We start from the raw sequence: 5,375 nt of genomic DNA, 5'->3' as shown, positions 1-5,375 counted from the left end.
TTGTGCTCTCTCATTCTCTCTCTCTCACAAATAAATAAATAAAATCTTAAAAACAAAACAAAATAAAACAAAAGCCAGGGCCTTGATGGCATTGTTGAATGGCCATACCAGCCCTGGACCATGTATTCAGGGAATTTTTGGTACACAAGACAAATAATAACCACTATTGTAGAGCTGTCTATTATTTGCAACCAAAAGCATACCTAACTGACATAGGGTTACCATATAGGAAAACTGGGGATCCAAATGGAGGGCTAACACGAGTTTATGAATTTAGACACTTAGAAATACAAGTGGGCAATTGGGGTCAGAGGAGTCCATCAGTAGGCCAAGCCACTGGGTGGAGGCTTGGGGTCAGGACTTTCTCCCTAGATGGTGGATTAAAGAGCATACTGGGCCTAGGACTTGATAGGGGCCTGGTGGTCACGCAGCATCTCTGACTGGGGGACTCAGCCACAGGACAAGGAGACAGAAGGCCAGGGATCGAGCTGGGCAATGAGATAGAGGCTCAGCGGAAACCTGAGATAAGACTCAGACTGGTGGCAAAGGGGCTACTTGATGCTGAGTTCCAGTATACAGGGTGAGGTTACTTCCATCCTTCCTGTCTTAGGACAGGTGTAGCCTGCAGGAGGGAGGGAAAGTACTCCACCTATATGAAGGGAGGAAGGGGCACAGAGGGTGGGATCCAGGCAGAGCCTGACAAGCTTTAGTTCAAGCTGTGCTTTAGCCTTCCTGACACTCTTCTTACAGGTTCTTAGATTCAGCCTTAATTGCAAGCTCTTGTTTCCATCTTTTTCCTATGACCTTTTAAGATCTGAGCTTAACAGAAAGCTCCCTGTTGTAACCATATTGGTCTCTTCAAAAGGCTCCCACTTTTTCTTCTTCCTAATTGTCAGAATTTCACAGTGGAAAACCTTCTCTTCCTCCTTCTACCCCAAGTTGTCTCCCCCCTACCAGGTTTGGGGACACTCTATCACTCTTGCTGGGCAGTCTGGGTCCCATCAGAAGTGACCCACTCTTATCCTCCAGCTTTAGCCTCTGCTACCCTAGAGCAGGTAGAGAAAAGGGGCTGGGAGGAAGGCTGACCAGGGCCCACCGGTTCTGGGGAGCAGCAGTCCCCTTCCCCACCTGGCTATTCTGCCCCAGGGGCCTGACTAGAGGCCAGTGCCTTCCCTTCCCTAATCCCAATTTCTTGTGTCCTCTAGAGCGAGAGAATGAGAGCTTGCTCTGACCACTGGTATGCTACCACTTCTCCTTTTGTGTACGGCAGGTACTGTGTAGGTAAGTTATTGTTATATTGTGCTCCTGTGATAAATGGACCTTTGTGAGACACTTTGCGCCCTGTGTATGCTGGGGGAGGGAGGGAGTCTTGCCTGAGTGACTTCTCACAGAAAGCTCCAGAGGTGCTCAGAGCTGAGAGCCTAGGCCTGGCAGGCTGCTCTTTCATTGGCATTCAAGGGTGTCAATCACTGTGGCCCTGCCAATCAGCTCCGAACCAGGTATCTGTAAGCGATTAGCCTTCTTTGTTAAACAGAACACTGAACCCTCCAAGGACTAAACAAAGAATGGCTCTGGAAAGACAGTTCCTAGGGAGGCAGGGGCAGTCATGCCAATGTCACTGACTTGAACCCTTTGGTTTCATCTTCCTTCAGGCCCTACTTTATTCCTTGCATCTAGGCCAGTCCTAGGTCCTTTTAATTCTACCTGTCATTTCCCTCCCATGTGTATTTCTTCTCTTTACCCCTACTGCTGCTTTGTTTAGCCCTTAACACCTCTCATCTGAACTACTAACCAGTCTCCTAACCAGTTTCTTTGCCTCAAGTCTCCCCCAGCCCCTACCCAATCTCCATCCTGCAGCCAAATGAATCTTCTAAAAATACAAATCTGATTGTGTCACCTCCTGCTGAAAACCTTTCAGCCTCTTCTGTGGCTCTTAGTACCCCTGGGATAAAGTCCAAACTACTTAGCACGGCACCCAGGGCCCTTCATGACTTGGCTCCTGCCAAATCCTCAGCCTCATTTTTGGCAGTGCTCCTATTTCACACCTATTCACAATGAACTACTTTGCAGGTTTCTGAACATGCCATTCTTGGCTTTGCTCCTGGGCCATTACACATGACATTCCCTCTGCCTGGGACATCCTTCACACACCACCTTCTCTTCTATCTGTCTAGCCAATTCTTACTCATCCCTAAGACTTCAACTGAACTCCTTCAGCCCAAGACATATTTTACTCATGCCCATATCTCTGATGCCTAGTACAGCATCTGGAACATAACGGATCCTCAAAAGGTGTTTGCCAAATGAGTGAATGAATGCCCCCAACTCATGCGTCTGTGTGCAAAGTTGTCTCTGAGGGAAGCCGGCAGAGTTGATCCGTCCTTTCCCTTACGGGAGGAAAACCTCTCCTTCCTCCCACTCATATTAATCCTTATTGCACAGGGTTGCAATTTCTTCTTTAAAATGTCTGCATCCGGGTGCCTGGGTGGCTCAGTCGTTAAGCGTCTGCCTTCGGCTCAGGTCATGATCCCAGGGTCCTGGGATCGAGCCCCGCATCGGGCTCCCTGCTCGGCGGGAAGCCTGCTTCTCCCTCTCACGCTCCCCTTGCTTGTGTTCCCTCTCTCGCTGTCTCTCTCTCTGTCAAATAAATAAAGAAAATCTTTAAAAATTTTTTTAAAAAATAAAATGTCTGCATCCCTAAATCAACTGTGAGCGTCTCAAGGGTGGAGCCATGCCTACCTAGTCCCCTTCAGTCTCCTACCTATTCCCAGCATAGTACTTGGAACATAATGAATGAATAGGCCTCCCAAATGCCTGACAGTTTTGTTCCTTCTCTCATATCCCTCTACTCCCTTCCCCACAAGCTCTCACTACCAATACAGCCAAACTGTCACACTTGTGGCTTCAGGATCACACAGGGCTCCTCCTCATCCCTGAAACATTCAACTGCATTCCTCTTAAGTGGACCGCCCTTCCCACCCCCACCCAAATCCTGCTATTTCTTTAAGAACCAGCTCAAATTTTCACTCTTCCAGAAACCGTTCATGCACTCACCCCAGCCCACCCCGAATAGTGCTAGTGATCCCCACCTATCTCATTTAACCCTTGGTAGCCCCTCGTGTTAGGGGAAAACCAAGACTCAGAGGAAGAAAGGACTCTTTCAAGGACACATGTTATGTTCAGTGGTAGAACTATTGCTTGAACCCAAGTCTCCAGCCCATGAATCCTCCCATTAGCCAACTTACCTGCTTTCTTTTCCTCCTGTAGACTACAATTTCCTTTAAGGCAGGACTGTGTCTTCCACCCCTTCATCTTTCCTGGGCTTTCCTGGAGTGTTAAGAGAGCTCTAGAGCCAGACTGCCTGGGTTTCTGCCTTGGCTTCATCGGTTACCAACTCTGTGGCCTTAGGCAACTTAACCACTCTAAACCTCAGCTTCCTCATAGTAAATGAGGATAACAATAGTGCCTATCTCATAAGATTATTGTGAAGATTAAATGAAATAATGCGCGTAAGGCACCCAGAGCAGTAACCTAGCACCTGGTATACGCTCAAAAAAGGCAATTTTCCTTATTGCTGTTATTCTTAATATTAACACATTTTTACTGGTGATGGTTGACTAAAAATTTGAATGGGGGAGTTACTGGGAGTGGGAGGGAGTGAGGAAAGGAAGTAGACAACAAGACCAGTCTGAGATTTGGAGGAATCCAAACAAGGTTAGTGGCGTGGCAGGACGTTTGTACGTCTGAGTTCCTAGTGCCATGTGACTCTGTGAGGGCCCCAAGCACATGGTTCCATCCGGGCGGCGCAGCTTCCCTAACTCTCAGCTATTCTCAGCAGCCTGTAGGGGGAGCCAGGAAGCTAGGAAGGGGGAGAGGCTGCTGTAAATCTTACTAAAGGCAGAAACGACACCCTATCTCTACTACCCATCCTTAGCCCACCGTCTTGCCCCCCGTCCAGGGCGCTCTCTGAGCCCAGTCCTCTGCGGCAGCCGAGCTGGGAGCTGTCCTTCAGCACCAGGGGCCGCCTTGGCCTCGGGCAGGGCAATGAGGGCGGCTGCTGAGTTAGGGACACGGGACTGGTCCGATCCGCAGCCGGCTCCAGCATCGCCTAGTCACGGGGACGGGGGAGGCGACCCAGGGAGGCTGCGAGACGCTAAGGAGAAGCCTCCTGCCTCCTGCCATCAAGAATCACCATCAGAAGTCCCCTAGCCCTCGGGGGGCGGGGTAGTGAGCGGCCGCCCTGGCGAGGGAGGCGGGCGCCCAGGTGGGAGGGGGAGGGAGAGTGCCGGGGCCTGGGACTCAGCGTGTGGCGTGTGCACGCGGGGAGCGGGCGGATGAACGGAGGCGCTGAAGTGAATGGAGTTGGGGGTGGACTGGAAACATCCCCAAACAGCACAGGCTGCGGCCGGCGGGGGTTGGGGGGGGGGCGGCGAGTCCTGAGGCGCAGGCGCAGTCGGGGCCCCAGTCCCGCTCCCTCCTCCTCTCAGTGCCTCTTTCTCCGCCCCGCTCCCCCCCCAACACACTCGCACACGGGCTCTCAAGGTGTTCTCCGCACAGCGGAAGATGGCGACAGACTGAGGGGGCATGGCCAGCGGGAGCCACGGGGCTGTGCGGCTCGGCGGCCGCCACAGCGGTGCTAACGGGAGACGGAAGCGAGAGGCGCACTAAGTGAAGCCCCGTGTCGGCGTCCGGCGCCTGTGGCGCCGCCGGGAGCCAGGTGGCCCGCCCGAGCCGGAACTCCGGGAGCAGCAGGCGCGGAGCCGGAGCGGAGCCGGCCCGGGACCGGCCCGGGCGAACGGCCAGAGCGCGAGCGAAGCCCGAAGGGCCGGGCAGCGGGCCGGCCGGCGGGCCTAGGAGGGCGCGAGCGAGGCAGGGAGCGGCGCGGAGCAGGCAGCAGGCGGGCGGGCTGACGGGCGGGAGGGAGCGGCGCGGCGCGGGGCGAGCGAGCGGAGCGCGGTGGCCGGGCCCGCACGGCGGCGCTGAGGGGCGCAGAGCTGCGCCGAGCAGAGACGGCCAGAACAGAGTGCGAGCCGGGCGGCCGCCGGCGCGGAGTGGAGTGGCGCGGAGCCGAGGGCAGCTGAGGGGCCCGACACTATGAGGAGTGCGGCGCCGCCGCCGCAGCCGCCACCGCCCCAGTGCCCCGCACCGCCCCCCGCCGGGACGCCGGGCAGTGCCTAGCGGGCCGGGCGGCGGCGCCCGGGCTGCCAGCTAGGGAGCGCGGGAGGAGCGCGGGGACGGCACGAGAGCACCCCGCGACTCTGGCCTGAGCGGGGCCGCGGGCCGGCCGGCCTGCCTCACCATGCAGCCCCCGAGGTAGAGCCTGGACGGCGCGGAGGAGCGCTGAGCGGCGCGCAGCCGGCTCGCCCGCCCGTGAC

Source organism: Eumetopias jubatus, unplaced genomic scaffold (genome assembly GCF_037043125.1).
Source record: "Eumetopias jubatus isolate StellerSeaLion01/CBP00866 unplaced genomic scaffold, mEumJub1_p1.0 scaffold_11, whole genome shotgun sequence".
Classification (NCBI taxonomy): Eukaryota; Metazoa; Chordata; class Mammalia; order Carnivora; family Otariidae; genus Eumetopias; species Eumetopias jubatus.
Note: the sequence above shows the minus strand (reverse complement) of the source record.